General features: G+C 39.3%; 2 long non-coding RNA genes across 5 annotated transcripts in view; one reads left to right on the forward strand and one right to left on the reverse strand.

The window, feature by feature from the left end:
- The window catches only part of LOC134983737 (uncharacterized), a 1,747,570-nt gene that overhangs the window by 647,092 nt on the left and 1,079,829 nt on the right, over positions 1-20,649 (forward strand). The window lies entirely within an intron of this gene.
- Positions 15,412-16,077, reverse strand: LOC134983662 (uncharacterized). The gene is made up of 4 exons (XR_010191675.1): positions 16,056-16,077; positions 15,910-15,973; positions 15,720-15,836; positions 15,412-15,493 (listed from the first exon to the last, which is right to left on the reverse strand). It is a non-coding gene; the product is annotated as an uncharacterized LOC134983662 (long non-coding RNA).

The raw sequence follows: 20,649 nt of genomic DNA on the forward strand, positions 1-20,649 counted from the left end.
TTACTATGGTGGGAGTTTATTAGAACTATAGCAACCAATCAGATTCTACTTAACATTTATCTAGCTGCTTCTAGTAGATAATACATTTGATTGGCTGCTATTGGCAACATCAACAGTTCTAAATAACTCCCACCTTAGTAAATTTACTCCACAGTCTCTAGCTATCATAAACTGCCACATCCTCCCCTCAAAAATGCCTACTACCTTCCAATGGACAAAATGGTAGACTGGGGTTTATATAGGGTGTGTGATGCTTCAATCATGGGACTTTTGTGTGCCAATGGGTGATTTTCTCTCACACTGTGCAACTGTTATACTAAAACATGCATTCTGGTTGGTCTGAAAAAGTCAGATGCTTCCTGGTCTAAATCCCATGAGAAGTCAGATCCAATTTGCAATCGGAGCTCAAAGACAGCCGCCATTACATTGGCTGAGTTCCTAGAAAAAGGCACACATTATAATGTCCGAGTTTCTGTGACATTTTTTCCCCTGATGCTAAACTTGTCTTCCGTTACATCCCAGCATATGTCTAAATTATACTATGATTTCTGTATGGATTGGCTGGAAGCCTCCCTACATATTGAAAAATGTACAGAAAAATAAATTAAACTTTGGATGGTTTTATGGATTTACTTTCACCTAATCTGAAACACCAGATACATAAAAGTTTCTATTCAACCCAATTGTATGAAATTAGATTATTAATGGGCAACACTCCAATTAGTCTATTTGGATCTTCTTTAGCCTCATGATTTTGTAAATGTCTGCCTTGCTGGTCATGCTCGTTTTTATATTTATTTTTATAGTCATCTTTACATCTATAATTATATTTGCGCAAAATAATCTTAGATGATTGTTTTGTATAGAAAGTACTCTTAGATATTTATACAATATTACTTATCCATTTATATAGCCAGATGATTTATACTGTATTTTATGATTTTACACTCCATACCAAATAAAAAATATATTTATATAAAAAAGAAAAGTATGAATAGGCGCTGCCGCCCATTTTTTGTGTCCCTGATCCTCGGTCCCCTCTGACCCTTGGTGACCAGTATGGGCATCCCCCTCCTCCCTCGTTGCTGGGCCTGCTTTTTATGCAATATACTGTATCATAACTTCAATCATGATGAAGTGTGGAGATCCATTAAAAAACGATATTTAACCTGGGCTATAAGCTCTGGTATAGTCTATTTATTGGCATATACTGTACATGTAGCAGTGAATGGGAAAATACTTAGTTTTGTGTTAGAATGATTGCTGTATATTATCAAGAGAGCCACTTCTCTGCAAAGATAGATTCACAGCAGCTAATCTGATTTATCATCAAGCTTCTTGTCACAGACATATCTCTGTCGAGTCTTGCCTTTATGGGTAATTCCCACAAGTCTCCCCAGTATAGGGTGCAAAAAGTAAAAAATAAATACCCAAGGCTGTTGCTCTCTCCAGAGGGCTGCATATAATGAAGGTGAGGGCTGCAGATTGTGAATGGCTGTGATAAACCTATTGATGCAATATATCATCTGTAGTGAAACTATAGGAATGGAAAATGTTAATTTACTTTTTTCTCACAAATTGTCATTGCTTACTTGGATCAAGTGTTATATTTTTTCTTCAGATTTTTCTTGTCATCGACATTTCAACTACTAATTTTTTATATAATAAGATTTTTTTTTTGTAATATTGTTTTTAAAATTATTCTACCGTTATCACTCCCATAGCTGCTTCCATAAAGAATGGAGTATCTACCACCAGTTGCTTCTACAAAGCACTTCTACTTTCCTTATTATTTAATGAGGTGGACAGCAGCAGCTCCAATCTGAATTGAGGAGGAAGGCTGTCTCTGTCCATGCTGCCTTGTTCCTGCCACTCTGTCCCCACCACCTACTCCCACCACCAGCCGGGTCCCGGCACCTGCAAAAATATAGCTGACAGGTGTTGAGACCAGTGCATGCACAGCAGCAGGGGTAGTACAGCGAATGTGAAATAGCCCAGCTTTGATGGACTGCATCGGCTGCAGCCCATAGAAGATGGCCAGGGCTGAAAGGCAGGGAGTGGATAACTAGAGGAAGTTAATTCTGTAATTACAGCCTATTGTGGCTGTAACAGAGAGAGGAAACACATTCCAATGGGACTGCCTGTCCTGCGGGTGACTGGCAGTTAGAACTTCCAATAGGAAGTCACTGCCAGTCACAGTGTAACCAATGCAGTCTCACGGACCACATCTGACTTACTGACATAAGCTGGGGTGGCAGATTTTACTAGGGGGACTGCAATCCACTGGAGGTGGATGTTTTCTTTAATCAAGTACTACATGATCCTAATTATCTCAGTGCTACAAAGCCATAAAGTGATACACATATTTGTGAAAACAATTCTTACAGTTGAGGATAGTTATTCCATTGGTAATCAGTAACAAGCATTAGAAGACTGGAAGCATCTACAGTACTACAATATTTTCTATCACCAATTTTACAGATCACAAGAATCAGCATTAACTCAAATCAATACAACATCTAAACATGCAAAAAACATACACACTGGGCACTCTACTTTACTCATTTTAAATTCTTGTTGACTGTGTGTTTCAGTGCCCTTTTTCGCTCATTAGATAGTAATGACTGAACTACTGGAAGAACTTTCACAAAGTTACTATAGGTCATCTTGAATAATTCACCTCTATACCTCTTTGTCTGTATGTACTCATTAAAGATCTCTTAGTGATATTTTTGCAGCAAAGTAACTTTTTGTTAATTTATTTGATGACAACTTTCATTTCTTTGTACAATATAGGATAAGGAAAGCCTTAGAGATTAAAAGTTAGCTAACTGCAACCAGGTTTGCAAAATGCTACAGAATGTAGGGCCCATGTGTTCCCTGATTTTATCACCAATGTCCCAGTTTAAAAAAAAAACTCACTGTATTTGGTTCATTCAGTAGCATACTGTATCTTTTTTTCTAAAATGTTTCATTTTCTCTCTTTCAAGAGTCTTCATTCCACTTACTGACTTGTAAACACCATTGGCAATACATATTTCATTTACATGAGATTCCATGGGAAAATATGTTTGTACTATTTGTGTTTGTACAATTTTGTGACTGGAGTGATTATTTTTTATGGGCTAGGCTCTTTAAAGTGCCATATGCATGATTACTTTGCAAGGCACACTCTTGGGTCAAATTGTCATGTATTTACTTAAAGGGGGGTACTCACGGAGAGATCCATGCTTAAAAATTAAGCAATCTGACTCGATTGCTTAGATTTTAAGCACAGATCACTTGTGTGTAGCCCCCTCAGCGATGTGCTGAGCGGGGGGAGAGATGTGTGCTGAGCGGTTCGCTCAGCACACATCTATCCCATGTATAGGGCCCTTTACTCTTCTGAACAGATTAAATCTGCTCTTGCATACGGTACCTGTGCACGAGGAAGAATCACGGTGCCATGAATGCATTGCAGTTTTAAGTGAAAGTTTAATTTTTCTTTTATGCTTATTAATATGCCTGATTTGTATCTTGTGATACTGTGTTTAAAATATTCCTCTGGAATATTGAATGAATTGGTAGCATTTAGTATAATAAAAGTCTTTTTTTTATTTTATTCTATTTCAAGAGACTTGCTGTAAGTTCCAAAATAATAATTTAACAAATAGGTACGGTGCGGGACTCAAACACAGGTCTTTGTGTTTATCGATAACTACCAAAAACTTGCTGAGCTATTTAGACAGATAGAGAATGTAATGAGATTCTTTGTATTTGTTACATGATATTGAAAATATATATAACTAATTTTCCTCAGCGATGTCTTAATATAATATCCAAATTTAATAATATAGAAACTGCACATAGTGCTAATTATATTATACAGCAATTTCTATTTAAATATAAAACTTCTTATTTGAATTATTTTTTTTCTTATATATATGCTGATTGACCACAAATGTGCTATAATGAAACACACAGCGCATCCCCAAATTTGAGTACTCTACACCTGTTATGCTTGACTGAGATTAGTCGATTGGCAGATGCTGGATTTGAACAGCCAAACCTTGGGACACCATTTTTATACCTTCCGAAGAAATCGTTGAGTTATAATAGCAGGGAAATGAATCAAGGGCTTTGTTCCACACACCTGGACCGGACAATGCTGATTCTACAGCGAGCAAGGTCTCACCATGGTTGTGCTCTCCCTTCCCCTGTGGATTCCCAAGCAGGGGAGAATGATGGCTTTCAGATGAGGCTATCTGCATAGTTCTATTACCAGTCATGCTAGCCAGAATATGAGTTGCCAGATCATCATTATTAACGGTGAGGCTGCATTGCAGGGTAAGGGAAGGTTGAGCACAGCACAGACCAGCTACACATTTGGTGGTTGTACATAATTGGGTTATATTCAAGAATTTTCCAATCCTTTTTGCCAGCTAATGTGATTTGTAAGTGATTTATAAGGGTATGGACTCCTATACTAAGTAGGTTCTGTACTGCTTGGAAAACAGTGAGACTATTCTGGACTTGTTTAATGTTGTAATTGAATATATATTGCATTTCATTGAATTTTAATTATATGGATTATTAAAACTGACTGATGCATAATTATTATTGTGCTCTCAGTTTTTTTATTTTTAGTATAAAAGTCAATACACAGTGTACATTAAGGAAAGATAATAATGCACAACACACACATTCATAAAACATTTGCACATATTCTGTGCATTAAATACTTTAAAGAGGTATCCTCTTAGATAATAGAGTTTATGCACTTTGGTATTATCACAACTGAGGGCCTGAGCTGACGGGAGGCAGCCTCAGTTGTAGGGGCTGAGATGTACCGGAACCTGGGAGGTTGTATCAGTCCCCTAGACATGTAAGTAACATGAAGAATAACCGCCCGAAGGCGTGACCACGACAACTTGAATAAAAGTCAATGATGTTTATTTATGACAAACTCCATGCATCACAGTAGCAGTAAAAGAAACATAAAATCAGCAGAGAAATAATACAGTTCCTGGGTACTACAGGGTGGCAGGGGCCACAGAGCTCTGGTAGTATGAGACAGTTCTTATTATCTGCGAGTTGGAAAGTCCTTACCAGGCCCGACTGTAGCAATGAAGAAAGCCCAGGATCGTACCAGCTGGTGTTCCAGGGAAAGCTTGACTGCTGTAAATAAAATAGCTGCTGTGGGTTCTGGTTGGAACCAGACAGATGTTGGCACGGAGTGGATACTGGCTGGAACCAGTTAAATAATAAATGAAGCTTGAGAGCGATGCAATAGGAATGAAATGTAGAGCTTGAGAGCGGAGAAATAATAATACCGGTGGAGAGTGGTAAACTGTAGAAAGGACACCGGCCCTTTAAGAGAAGCTGTACTCTGCTGGAAGCTGGGCTGGAAGCAGGTAATGTTGTGGCTGGAAACAGATGAATCCAAAATGGATCGGAGAGTCAGGCTACACCGCAGGTGGAATGCTGGTGCGGGTCTCTATGGTGGAAGTCTTGAGACAGGAACTGGAATCTGGAAGACAATCACAGGAGAGAGACAAACAGGAACTAGGTTTGACAACCAAAGCACTGACGCCTTCCTTGCTCAGGCACAGTGTATTTATACCTGCAGCAAGGAAGGGATTGGCTAGGCAATTATGCAGATTAACAATACTGACAACAGATTGGAGGAAATGATCAGCTGACAGAATCCAAGATGGCTGCGCCCATGCAGACACTTGGAGGGAAGTTTGGTTTGTAATCCATGTGGTAATGAAAACAGTAATGGCGGCGCCGGCCACTGGAGACAGGAGACGCCAGGCAGACAAGTGCACATCCAACCACGCGGACACAGCGGAGGCCGCGGCTGACGTAATCCACTCTGACACTCTGCATGCAGAAGCTCAGGGACGGCGGCGGAGGCCGCGGGAGACGCCATGCCAGATGTATTATGGCGTTACTGTGACAGCGTCTCAGAGAGACAGGAGAGGATGCAGGAATGTGAACATTAGGATAACAGATGGGATCCGGTGCTGGAGCGCTGAGCCAGCCTTAGGAGGCATCTGATGGGTAAGAAATGGCGTCCAGATACCCGGATCGTGACAGGTATGTCTTGCATAACCAAGGCCTCTCTATCTGCCTGATGCAGCTGCCCAGATAAGTTACTATGCCCTAACCATTTTCACCACTATCTGGCAATAAAATATTCAATTTTTTTATCTCTTTGCTGTTGTTACTCATGTAACCGCTTGTTACAATAAGTGTATGTTATATATAGTGCATATGTATGTATGTATGTATGTATGTATGTATGTATGTATGTATGTGTATATATATCTATAGTGACATGTAAAATGTAAATGTATTATTTAAAGTCTGTTGTGATGAGATGTGTGTACCCCTATTACTTTTATTGCATTGGGGGCAGGGGACTTTAGTGCTGCATACTGCATTTCACAGACATTGGTGACAGCTGGAGAGAGGGGCGGAGTAATATAGCTTGGGAGTGATTGGTCCTATACACATATACTGAGAGAAGAAGAAAGAAGACTTCTTTTTTGGCTCACTCGTAAGAATTTTTTCTCTCTTAGTGTATGTGTATTGTAAGTGATTACTGAATTCATGGTGCACCACCAACAACATAGATTTTAGGCACTATCCTCTCATCCCAATAATTGTTTTTTTTTTCTGTTATCTGTCTCTAATGTTTTTACCAGGATGGAATCAAATCCATTTGTTGTAGAGTGATTGGTCCTGTCAGGGATAGAAGTTAGGGGGAACCTGTTTTCAAGAGCAGAGCATGCACCATCAGTTGCCTCTCCCCATAGTGTCTCCATTAGATGTGGGTGTTTAACACATGCAGTGCATTCCCAGAGTGTTGTTACCTGAGGATGACTTGTGAGTAGCTGCCTGTCATCACTGAATGGGCAGCCCCGATTCTTTTCACCACTTCAATGAAGTCCCTATCTCTAGATGCCAATCAGCATGTGAGCAAACTAAAGAAACAGCAGCTGCGGCTAGAGGGGTGCTACCTCAGGATAAGGGATCCCTAGTGTCCATGAAAGCAGTGATGGAATAAGGAGGGCTGAAAGGAAAGAGGCCAGCAGCCGCAGCTAATAGAAGGAAGCACCATTCCATCAATATACAGAGAGAGGAAGGGGACTAGAAAGTGGATATGATAGTAAAATAAAACATCATTCAGATCCATCTAGAGCGGATTGTGACTAGCTAGGGGGCAGGGTCGGACTGCCTATATAGCTGAATCAGCTCAGCTATTGGTGAGAAGCAAATCCTAAACTAATGTACCAGACAGCCACAGCTACTATGCTAGTAATAAGCCTGGATGGATAAGTTATCCTTTGCCAAGCTGTCCGTACCATATATGTTCATACAGGAGATTAATATACTTTTACTAGTGTTGCACGCTGAAGTTATATTTTCTGTATATTGAAATATACTCCAGTATAGTATATGATAAAGGAGCATAGTTCATCTAATAGCCCCTACAAGTGGTCTAAAGTGGAATAGACTATTGAATTGTCAAAATAAGATGGAAATATAAGACATTGCATCTCTTTCATAGAGTACAAGAGAACTAGTGTACTTGATACCAGTAGGAGACTATATTGTACTTTTATCCCATACCTTACTTAAAGGATTAATGCAGGAGTACTATTTAATGACCCATTACTTATTATTTCAAAGGCTTTGTTAGCTGCATCTTCACTACTGTACAGCTGGAGACACTATCTTCATCCCATATAGACACAGGAATCAGGAATTTATAATACACTAAGTAATCTGATGTAAGGACTGGAGACCTATAATAGTTTGTTTCTCATTACAAAGAAAGTACCTGATATCTATCAATCTATCTATCTATCTATCTATCTATCTATCTATCTATCTATCTATCGATCTATCTATCTATCTATCTATCGATCTATCGATCTATCGATCTGTCTATCTCTATCTACAGTTTATGTATTTATATATATTTATTTTTATTTATTTATTAGCAGTTTCTTATATAGCGCAGCATATTCCGTTGCACTTTACAATTAGAACAACAATTATAGAACAAAACTGGGCAAAGACAGACAGACAGACAGACAGAGGTATGAAGGCCCTGCTCGCAAGCTTACAATCTAGTGTGTCCATGGGACTTTCTTTATGATAGGTACTGAATTTGTGTATCATGGGAGATTTTATGTTGCTTGGAATGAAAGAGCAATTATCCACTGAACATAAAGGCACAAAATACCCACTCTCTGCCACTTTTTAACTGGTGCTCTATATTGGTGGTTTTAAGGAGGCAAGGGCCATGGTCATCAAGGAGTGCCCCTGACAATGTGACCTTTCCAGCTCTATATATTATTTTAATAACCTCCTTTTCTCAAAACAAAATCTTCTTGTTACACTGCTTCACAAAAATTAGGTGCATTGGTATATCTACTATTAAATATTAGAAATATGAGGAGCATCTTCAATCTACCCAATGTGATCCTGTTGCTTGTACAAAATATTACTACCCCATATATGCATCCATCTCTCTCTGCAAACCTATGTGCCCTAGCAAACGTCAACCTAAGGTGCGAAGTGGGTCCAAAGTAGAGATGTGCGGGTTCGGTTTTACTCAGGTTTTTCAGATTTTTCTTATTGGCTATCCAAAACGCGTGACATCCATGAGCCAATAAGATGCTGTTTTGAGACCCGAGTAAATCCGAGTAAACAAACAAACTGATACTACAATTATTAGTAAGGCAAGAGCTGTGCACAGTTATTCATAAAATGTGGGGGAGTATATTATTGTTTGTTAACATACAACAAGGAATTTAAGGCAAACCTTGATGGTTATTGATGTGATATGTTATAAATGTTCTGTGACATTGGAAGAAGTCAGTGTTATATTAATAAATAAACCTGGTTCTTGAGCAGCATCTAGAGGGCATGTCATGATAAAGATATTCTGAATTAATTTGTGGAAAAATTATAATAAAAAAGTGGGTTGTCCAAGTAGGCCCTATATGGAGCAGTAAGTACACATACAGTACTTGGGTGGAGGCACATCGGTTATTTGGGTAACCCATATACATCTAGCATTAGAAAGTGGGTTACACTCAGTCACTTGTTGAGCCTGGCTGACATTGCTCTTGCTAGGCTTTTCTTATTCCTCTAAAAAAGACTCATCTGGCCTTGTGATTATATATTCTTCTTGTTTACCTGTTCCACCTGTACTTAAGGGGAGGGGGTAAAAGGAAAAAAAGTGTTAAATATATAATTGTCTTGTTCACATAGGGGTATATTCAATTGAAGTTGGATCCTTTACAACATGCATTTGTCAGAATGGATCCAACCAGGGCTATTCAAATGGCCACCTCAATTCGACTTTTAAAAAAGTCAAATTGAGATGAGGGAGCAGAGAGGAGGAGATGGGGGAGACCGGAAAGTGCAGTGCTACTGCAGCATTATAGGAGGATGTGGCACTGCCACCAGACCTCACAGCAGCATACACCCGGCTCAAGCAAGCTAGACCTCGCTTGCTGGAGCCGGTGGATGCTGCTGTGAGCGGCGGCTGTGACACATCCTCCTGCAAATGCTGTGCTGTAGCCACTGCTCTCTCCCAACTCCCTGTGGCTCTCCGCTGTCTCCCCATCTCCTCCTCTCAGCTGCCTCATGTCCCTCATCTCAATCCAACTTTTTTTAAAGTCGGATTGAGTTGGTCGGAAAGGGGGCCAAATCGATTTTTGGCCCCGTTTCCGACAGAAGCGCATGGATTGGCAGCTATTCCGCCGATCCACATGCTTAATGATAAGTCAAATTCCCTGACTTGTCGAATCATTTTGGAGTATACTGAATAGGTCGGAACCCCTTCCGACCTAAAAAAGCTGAAAACTGTGATTTTTCCGCCAGACGGCAGCTTTCGACTACAGTTGAATATACCACATAGTATCCATTGCCCTCAGATGTATACTAATTTGAAAAACTTTTTGATGGGGCTTAATATCCACCATTTTACAGGTCAGCTTTATTTGGTTTGTTGCTTTATCTTTGACTAAACACATAAATATTGTCAGATTTTTATTTTCTAGATATTTTCCTCCTCTGAATTCAATATTTTATAAACAGTAATTATCTTTAACTTTCTGCCAAACTGTGCTGATAATTAAGCTTTTTGTCATGTCATTGTCAAGGCTAAACATGTAATGTACAGTGTCAGTATCAGCAGAAAAGTGGAGACTTTGAAGAAAAGAGGAGATACAGTAAGTGAAGCCAGGAAGCAGGAAGTGAAGAAGAGAATTATTATTTGAAAACTAGTTGATAATAATAATAATAATAATAATAATAATAATGATACTCAATTTAAAGCAGAATATTCGTCTACAGATAAGCTCACACAGGTAATCGTCATACAAACTTGAGTATTATTTAAATGTGTCATTAGACATGGTAGATTTTTCTCTGTATACTGCAAATTGAAAGGAAATTTCAGTCACAAAATGTTTTAATAAAAATAGATAATTTGTAATATGAAAGATCAATTCCAACTGTGGAATAAACAGATAACTTGACAAAAACAAATTATAGCCAATAGAATAGAAAGATGATTGATGATGGAAAAAAAATATTTGAGTTTAATTGCACTCAGAAGAACTAATAAAGCTTTGGCTCTGTTCTTTTTTTGCAAACCTCTATTCTAAAAAATGTTCAAATTGTTTGTAGAGACAATGATTATGATTAATATAATTAGCAATAATTATTGCATAAGAAGTTTATTGTAGTGTTTAGTTATGTTCAGAGCATGGGAATTTCAAGAAATTGTAGCTATTTACAGACTCACAGACAAATATCATCATTAGTTTATGAAGGTAAAACTATTTCAATATTTTTTAATATAAATGTCAAAAATGCAGGATGCAAAATGCAATTTGCAAAACGTAATGTGAAGTCAGAAATGTCAGTTTACACTTAAATTACCAGCTAGGATCAGATTGGCAACTGAAAAGTTGTATAAAGCTTTGAGACTTGTGAACTATTGAAAATTCAGTATTTTAGATAATTAAAAGATATCTTGCTAAAATGATTCTGTTGATTGATAAATAATTTTTTTTCTGGAGGGTGACAAATATTTTTCATGATTTACTTATATTTCATAAATATGTTCATGTGAAATTGATGGGAATTATGTATTAATGCCTTTTAAAACCCTGCTATTGTGAATACATTTTATATTTTTATAAGTAAGACTCTCCAAATGTATGTGCTATGCTAAATATTGGAGTTTGGATGGTTTGAGTAAGGGCCTAATTCAGAGTTGATCGCAGCAGCAAATTTGTTAGCAGTCGGGCAAAACCACGGTGGTCATTCCGAGTTGTTCGCTAGCTGCATTCGTTCACAGCACAGCAGTCAGGCAAAAAAATGGCACTACTGCGCATACGTATGCGGCGCAATGCGCACGTGCATCGTACTATTGCAATGAAATATGTAGTTTCACACAAGGTCTAGCGAAGCTTTTCAGTCTCACTGCTGTCCACAGAGTGATTGACATGAAGTGGGTGTTTCTGGGTGGCAACTGAACATTTTTAGGTAGTGTTCGAAAAAACACAGGCGTGCCAGGAAAAACGCAGGCATGGCTGGGTGAACGGAGGGCATGTTCACGACGTCAAAACAGGAACTGAACAGTCTGAAGTGATCGCAAGCGCTGAGTAGGTCTGAAGCTACTCTGAAACTGCACAAAATTATTTTGTAGCCGCTGTGCGATCCTTTCGTTTGCACTTCTGCTAGGCTAAAGTACACTCCCAGTGGGAGGCGGCATAGTGTTTGCACAGCTGCTAAAAACTGCTAGCGAGCGAACAACTCGGAATGAAGGCCTATGTGCACTGCAGGGGGGGCAGATATAACATGTGCAGAGAGATTTAGATTTGGGTGGGGTGTGTTCAAACTGAAAACTAAATTGCAGTGTAAAAATAAAGCAACCAGTATTTTCCCTGCACAGAAACAATATAAAACACCCAAATCTAACTCTCTCTGCACATATTATTATCTGCCCCCACTGCAGTGCACATGGTTTTGCCCAACTGCTATCAAATTTGCTGCTCGATCAGCTCTGAATTACCCACCAATACTTTTAGTGCCCACAGATTGTTGGGGGGTCATTCCGAGTTGATCGCTCATTAGCTATTTTTTGCAGTGATGCGATGAGATAGTCACCGCCTATGGGGGAGTGTATTTTTGCTTTGCAAGTGTGCGAACGCTTGCGCAGCCGAATAGTACAAAAACAGTTTGCGCAGTTTCTGAGTAGCTGCAAAAATAGCTGGTGTGCTATCAGGTCGGAATGACCCCCATTGTTTCTATGTGTTACTTCTGAATCTCGGCTAACAGGAGATTCATCTTGAGGTGGTGCTCTAGCTTAATCTTAGCGCAATTGGGTACCCCACGTACATCTAGATAGATAGATAGATAGATAGATTATAACATTTCTAGAAATTATCATTAGTTTTACTATCCATCATACTTATTTTAAAGAAATTAACTAAATGTGCATCCAATGAAGCTTTGTAAATAAAAAAATCTAAAATCAGTAATATATATTGATTTGTTAGTGCCGTACACAAAGAGATATTAAGAAAACTAAAACTGCTACATAAATTCCATTTCAAAGAGTGCAATTACAGATGTATTTTAGACGACGTGGGTGCAAAATCATAAATACACACAATAATTTTGATATACCTTTGGGCAAAGTGAATAATATGTTATCATGTTACAGGTTAGTCAACTTACAGATGAATCTGTTATGCCAATGTTACTGTATGTGTAATAAAATTTGAATAAATAATCTTAAAATTAATAATTCTCCAATTTGTTACATTTTATAAAAAAAATAAGACTAGCAGTCATAGGATTTGTCCTTGAAACAATTGCAAAGTGCAGTGGAATACATTGGCGCTATATAAGTAAATTATAATATATACTGTAAATAGGTTTAAATCATCTGCAAATAGTTTAGTTAATTATTTGCTACCATTTGTAATATTAAATGGATCTAACTACATAGGGCATTTAATATGTGTCACATACTCTAAATCCCCAGGCAGTATCAGTTTGGAAGAATGAGTTGTAGGACAGTTAAGAGTTAATACATGTAGTTAGGTTGTGGTGCTAGCTAATAAGGCACGTGTATTTTGTGGCTAGAGGTGGTGTTGGGTTCTTTTAGTTTAAATTCAGGCAGGGATCTACCTTTTTTGCTTTGGGTTCCTGTCCTGGACTGTGGGTTTCTTAGTACATAAGCTGAGTGTGTTTGTTGCAGTCCTTCTTTTTTCTGTCTCAGCCTTTCTTTCCCCTATGTTTTGCTGCCTACTCTTCCATGTCCCATTGTGTACCCTACCTTTCCTAATCCCTCTCTTTTGTTCCATTCTCGTCTTCTTCTCATTTTCCTTATTTGTTTTATCCATATTCTTCATGTCATTCCCCCTCCTCCCCCACTGAAATTGCTCACCTGACTTTCTTCTGTGATGCTGCTGGGCCACAGTGATATTGTAGGGTCTGAGTGCTTGCATGCAGGATAGTATTAATTATGGGTGATATTTTAATATTTTTGCCTTGACATCTAAGACCAGAAAGACTTTTGTGGCTACCAAGAAGTAGAGGGGCATAGGGGAGTGTTAATTAATTAGATGGCTTTTGTATTTTTGCATATTGTTTTCTGGAGATGCAGTCTTTGGCGGCCACAAATCTTGTTTGTTATTTCCATTTGATTTATGTTGTTTTTTACTTTTTTATCTGGTGTCATTATGGTGAGTAGTTTTGTTGCAAATAGGGCAAGGTGGCCATAAAGGACTTAGGTTTTAAGGATGTTGAGGTATGGCTTGACATGTACTGGCTGGCTTTGGCGTCGTCTGACCCATTGCTTCCGTGCCAGTGTGCGACTCCTGCTTTATCAGCTGTATGGCCTGTGACTCCTGGTGTCACCAAGGGGTGCCCAATGTTCCATGGGTGCCCAGAATTGTTTTTATCACCAATCCTTGCAGCACCAGTAGACCTCCAGTCAGTAAAACTGGGGGTTCCAGTGGCTATAATAATTACTCCATCTGCTATCTGCATGGGTTCCTTGTGGAAATGACTGGACTGGTGCATGAGGTAGTTTTTGTGCAGTTGGTTTTTGGTTGATGTTCCACTAGCTTTTTCTAGCAGGGGGGCTGTTGGTTTCCCATGGAACCTTTGCTCAACTGCTGAATTGCACCATATTGTGAAAGTCAAAGAAATGAAGGAGGTTATTTGCTGAACCTCCTTTGGATGGGTTAGTATTCCACATGAATTTCACATTTAAACAGTACAGTCTCTCTCCTACTCACCAGGACCATCTATCAATTACACTATTCCACCTGGTTTGTCTAGGTTTGCTATCAATCTTTTGATGATACTTTAAGGATTGTGCACTTGTTTGGCATAGGTAACAGCTCGGCAAGGTGGATATTGAGTTTCCTTTTTTTACTTATTGACGCTTTACCCTGATGCATTTTGATTTATGTAGTTTAAACTGACAGATGCCTGCCCATGGGGTCTTTTTGTGTTATGCATGTATTTTTAGTACTTTAGTTGTTTCCTGCATTGGTGTCTGTACATGGACACAGGGCAGTCTGGGGTATCCCACTATTTTGACCACTGTCTTTGTATGCAGTTGGCTGGCTCTTCCCAGTGCATGAATCTGTTGTTTTGCTGTGGGCTTAGCTTGAAGAGTTTGAAGTTCTAATTTCTCTGAAAAACAGTGAGGGACTGAGCATGTCTCTTTCTTATCCAGGTATTGGGGTAGACACTGTTGTGCATTGTTGCAGGCTGCTGGTGGATAAGGTTCAGAAGCTGTGAGGCAAGGAAGATTGCTTTGAAGCAAGGTAGTTCTTACTGAGGCTGTTAAATTTAGCCTGTTGCGTGACTCCCCAGGTTTTTTTAATGTAAGATTGATTATTATTATTATTAATTATAATATTATCATCATCATCATAACTAAAATTATCCTTTATAGATCTTTTGAAAGGGTGCACATATATATGTGAATTGTGTACAATCATGACAAGCTATAAAGTCCAAAACCACTTACAGTACAGTTCATAAACAGAGTAGGACATAGGAAGTTACAAGTCATATAAAGATTACTGGATAGACAGAGGAAGGGAAGAGCACTTGAGGGAAGAACAAGTTGCTAGCAAGAGTTTTGAATCTATAGGGGAGGGGCAGCCAGAGAGTCAATATATATATATATATATATATATATATAGTCTTGGAAGGTCCTGCACTCTCATCAAAAGTAATAACGACGGCGGGTGCTCCTAATGACCTGAGAGGCCACCAATATACCACAACAACCACCTAGGTGGAAGGTGCACTCACGCCCAGAAATTAGTCTCTGAAGTCACATGTAAATTCAGTATATTTTTTATTCGGGTTCACTGTTGATGCCGTATTTCATCGACGTTTCGGTCCTTATGTGGACCTTTATCAAGATTGGCACTTAAATCACCTATACAATCAGAAACAGTTACAATTAATATGTATAAGAACCCAGATTTACTCAACACCAACACCACCAGTGCCTCCCAGGCCCTGAAGACTGTCACAAAAGCCAGAAAACGTATTAAAAAGCTGTTTTTTTATATATGTAAAAAAGATACTTGGAAGTAATCCACGTGTGATGAAAGAGACACCTCCACCGTTAGAAATATCTGTTTAGATAGGCAAGTGATTACCTGGACGATATGCCAGATCACTCAGATGCGTGGAATGGCCTTCAGAGTTGGCAACATGCCTGATCACATAATGAAGTTAAAAGGCTATAAGGTAGGAAGGTTGCAAGGCGTAGTCACCTATTAGATAAATAACAGAGTAACTACACCATAAAAAAATACACTAACAACGTCATTTAGGAAAAGATCATACCTAGTTACATGTAGAAATAGCTCATGGCAGCTTGTGGGCTCTGTGCATATGTAAGACACTCAGTCTATAAGGAGGCACAACAGGGAAAAAATAATCACCAACCGTAATCATGTGTCAGAAGGGAGCTGCAGGAGAACCATACTCACTGCTCAAGTGTCCAGAGCCAAATGGAAGCTGCATAAAGTTCAGCCTCAGCTGAGCACTATTTAAGGATCAACCACAGGAAGTGCCAATTAGGAAGATTAAGTCTCTCATTAACTTATCACCTCTCAGATAACTCACTCAGACCAACTGGGTAAAACGTTACAGGGTTCACAGGACATGCGGTGGCTATCGCTAACGCACGGCTACTTAAATGAGTGGATTTTAACGATTTAGAAGGACAACTGCCGAAGACGCGTCTTTTGCGTTCCACCGACCGGAACTCCATGCGTTCCACTCCGCGGAAGTGGCGCTGGCCGGAAGTCTCTGCGTTCCACTCGCGGAGAGAACCGTAATGAGGCTTATCCACTAGCTAATGTTTAAAGGAGGTGTACAACCTAGAGGAGGGCGTTCACAGAAAATGAACACTCCCCCGGGTGGAATCTTCAATGTACAGGTCCACTCATAGCTTACAGGGACTCGGAGGTATACCGAAGGTCACCTCACGTATAATCCTGAATTAACCTATGTGTAACCTGTCAGTCACCACAGAAAAAGAGTGCATATGTAAATAATAATTCATAATGTGAAATGTCAAAAATGTCAAAAAAGACAGATAGGAGGGCACCAAATCAAATGACCACAACTCACCCTATGCATACCAACTAACGTATATCTGATCAACAAAAGCATATTGAATACTGATATGAGTATAATATCTTTATAGTAATACATTGGTATAATGTAGTAAAAGATTTTAAATAATAAAAGGGAATAATGGGTGGTGTGGTCATTGGAATTGGCAAACCCTCGTGACTAGTATAGGACCTGGGAAGGCTCCGGGAATCAACAGAAAAATATATATAAAAAAAATATAAGCAAGGACGTGTAAATAACTGTCCTTACTTTCTTAATCTCTATACATAAAAAGAACATACATAAATGAAAAAAAATATAAAACATAGAACATGTAAAACACAAATCAAGACCCAGCCTGTATATGCTAATTGCATCACAGTGCCCTATGTCCCTGAAACGTACAAGGTGTGTTCCAAGATATCCAGTCAACGATGGCAAAATAAAATTCTAAAGAAAGATATTAAGGGGGTTGGCCTCATTGAGGCCCCTTGGTGACACTGTATTGAGTTTGTGTATCCAAAAGCTTTCCTTCTGTTTAAGTAACAAGGTGCGATCGCCTCCACTAACAGGTGGCGGCACCCAGTCAATCAGCTGACACTTCAGGGCAGATACTTGATGTCTAACTGACAAAAAGTGCCGTGCTACCGGTTTGTCAGAAAAGCCCACATTGAGGGCAGTGTGTATGGATGACCGATGGTTTGCCATCCTGTCGCGAAAGGGACGCGCAGTTAATCCGACATAACATAACCCACATGGGCACTTCAGAAGGTAGACGACATGATCCAGTCGACAGTGGAGATGATATCTGATGTAGATTTTTTTCCCTGTGTGTGGGTGATACAAAAAAGGACCAGTGATCATAGATCTGCACGTTGTGCACCCCCCGCAGAAGCCACATCTGGTGACTTATGTTGGATACCTACAACCCTCCACCTACACTGCAGTGAAAGACAATTGTGATAACTCTTTTGGACTTTTGTGCTGTCCACCATTTGCATCACAGAATTGCATATAAGCAAGTAAACTTTTGTGCAATATTCCCTATGTATGTTTTTAATTTGAATTAATGCCTTTATAGTATACAAACATGCTAATCTATGGGAATTTTTTTTATACTGAGGTTACAGTTTGGTTTGTTGAAGCCGAGGGTGTTTAACTGGGATGCGGTTATTTGACAAGTGGTTAGGAGACCGCTGCTCACAACACCTACCCCTACATCCTGCCCCCTGAAAATCCTGACAGTAGACATGCCGACAAGCAGGGACTATTCCCATTCGTGGATGTCCACGGCAAGGGGATTACTATGCTCAGCCCCCCAACTGGCATTCTGCTGTTGGGCTGACCGGCAGTCTCCTAAGGGCCGGTCATGTACACCCAACCCATTTAACTGCCAGTGCAGGACAGAAACATAATACAAAAAAAAAAACCCCTACTGATACGCAATTATTTAGCGTTTGCATATTAGGCATAATCATTATCTTTTACTGGTGTTAATCAGGGCTATTTAATTAGCACACAATTAGTCGCTTGCTCGCTTCCCCTCTTGATATATATATATATATATATATATATATATATATAATATTTTGTGCAATGGGAAAAAACTTTTGGACAAATAAATAATAAATCATTAATTCCTGTTTTTTGTACCCCCCAATGTTGTGTGTATAGAAGACTGTTGGCAGCACTCAGTGGACTGAATAATTAAGAATCACATGACTAACAAGTACTTCTTAGTCCAATGTTTCGGTGTCTCCACCTTTATCAAGAACTCTGAGTTGGACTAAGAAAGACATGTCAGTTGTGTGATTCTTTATTATTCAGTTCAGTGAGTGCCGCCAACAGTCTTCTATATACATTGGGCGATCATCACCCCGGAGGGCACATTGGCAAGTATAGATGTGACAATAGGAGTGTCGGCTTGCAGTTTCTACTATATATATATATATATATATATATATATATCCAAGGATATAGGCACTCACCAATTAGTTGCAGCATATGTTTAATTTACCTCACATGTGACAAACAATGGCAGTCAATAGCAGCATCACAGCAGCGTGTCGACATTTTGGTCCTTCATGGACCTTTGTCAAGACCAGCAATCTCAAAGCATCAGGTCACCCAGCAGTACAAATTCCTAATTAGCCAATACCACCTTATATAGCAGACACAAGCCACACTGACCCACCCATCAAATTAGCTATCAGGAAGTGAGACACATGTTGGTGCTAATAACTTATGTCTTATACCCCAGCACATTTATAAAAAATTACACACCTTCCCACAACACTATGACACCCTTAGGGGTTCAGTCAAAAATTATAGCGTGGTTATACGTCAGGCTGACAAGGGGGGTGCAGTCGTGGTGCAAGACTGGTGTGCTTACAATGCAGAGATTCTCCGCCAATTGTCTGATACCAACACTTACCTGAAACTTGTTGTTAACCCCATGTTTGAAATTAAGAAACAGGTTGATATTTTGATTAAGCAAGCTGTTACGGCATGTTGGCTTGACATTAATATTGCTAACTCTTTAAGTGTTGAAAATCCAGTGTGTCCCATTATCTATACGTTGCCCAAGGTGCACAAATCTTTGGTTGAGCCACCCGGACGTCCGATTATTTCAGCTCTGGGATCAGTGCTACAACCATTGGCAATTTTTGTAGACACATTTTTAAGCCATTGGTGTTAAAGATACCCAGTGACATCAGAGACACTACTGACTTTCTTGACAAAATCCAGACACTGGGTGCTATCCCAGATAATTCTTGGTTGGCAACTATGGACATACAATCCTTATACACGGTAATACTACATGATGCAGGGTTATCGGCAAAGAGGAAATGCTAGTTGAAAATGCCCATGAGGTTCCACCAATTGAGTTTTGTTGGAATTAGCAGGCATGGTGTTGAAGAACAATCACTTTATGTATGGTAAGGACTTTTATGTCCAATTGAACGGGACCACTATGGGTTCAAATTTGGCGCTGGCTTATGCGAATCTATACAGGCATAAATACGAAAATGATACTATAATACCTAAGTTCAGTAACAAATTATTATTTTTTGGCTGGTACATTGACAATGTTTTTGTAATTATGGCTTGGCACTGACACAGAGGTTATAGAAATGGTGACCTACCTGAATACTTGCAGCAGCCCAATTTGTTTTACTTATACCTTGGATCAAAATAGAATACATTTCCTTGATGTAACGTTTTTTTTGACAGGATGGTATTCTAGAATTCACCTTATACAAAAAAGAAACAGATCACAATACTCTTCTACAGGCAACCAGTCACCATCCAACACAGTTGAAAGAAAGTTTGACAATTTCACAGTTTATGCGGGTTTTGCACAATAACACTACAATTGAGGCCACTGAATTACAAATTATGCAGATGAGTGAATGATTTCGTGAACGTGGGAATACAAGCAAAACCATTACATATTGTTTTAAGAAAGCAAGGTCACAGAAGACCAGGCAGATGACATCCACTGTCGACACTAGTCGGATGATTTTTACGTCAACATATGATGTGGCATCAGCTTTCTCGCAAAAAATAATCCGTAAGCATTGGCACATAATAACTAGTGATCCTAGTTTTAAAGGGGTCAGTTAACAACCGCCATTATGTACATATAGATATGGCAGGAATCTTCGGCAGATGCTTATGTGTCCCACTCTACAACCGAATGAGATTGGTGAAACATGGTTGCCCCCTGCGAAGAATGGCTGCTATCGATGCCCAAATTGTATAACTTGTAGATCTATGATGATAGGGTCGTCTTTTGCACATCCGCACAATGGGAATCAAATTAAGATTCGACACCGTTTGCACTGCACTATGGATTACGTCATTTACATTATTGTGTGCCCCTGTGGCTCCTATTATGTGGGAATGACAACCAGGAATTTCCGCGATAGGATGGCCAATCATCAGGCCTCCATTAGGGCT

This window comes from Pseudophryne corroboree, chromosome 1 (genome assembly GCF_028390025.1).
Source record: "Pseudophryne corroboree isolate aPseCor3 chromosome 1, aPseCor3.hap2, whole genome shotgun sequence".
Classification (NCBI taxonomy): domain Eukaryota; kingdom Metazoa; phylum Chordata; class Amphibia; order Anura; family Myobatrachidae; genus Pseudophryne; species Pseudophryne corroboree.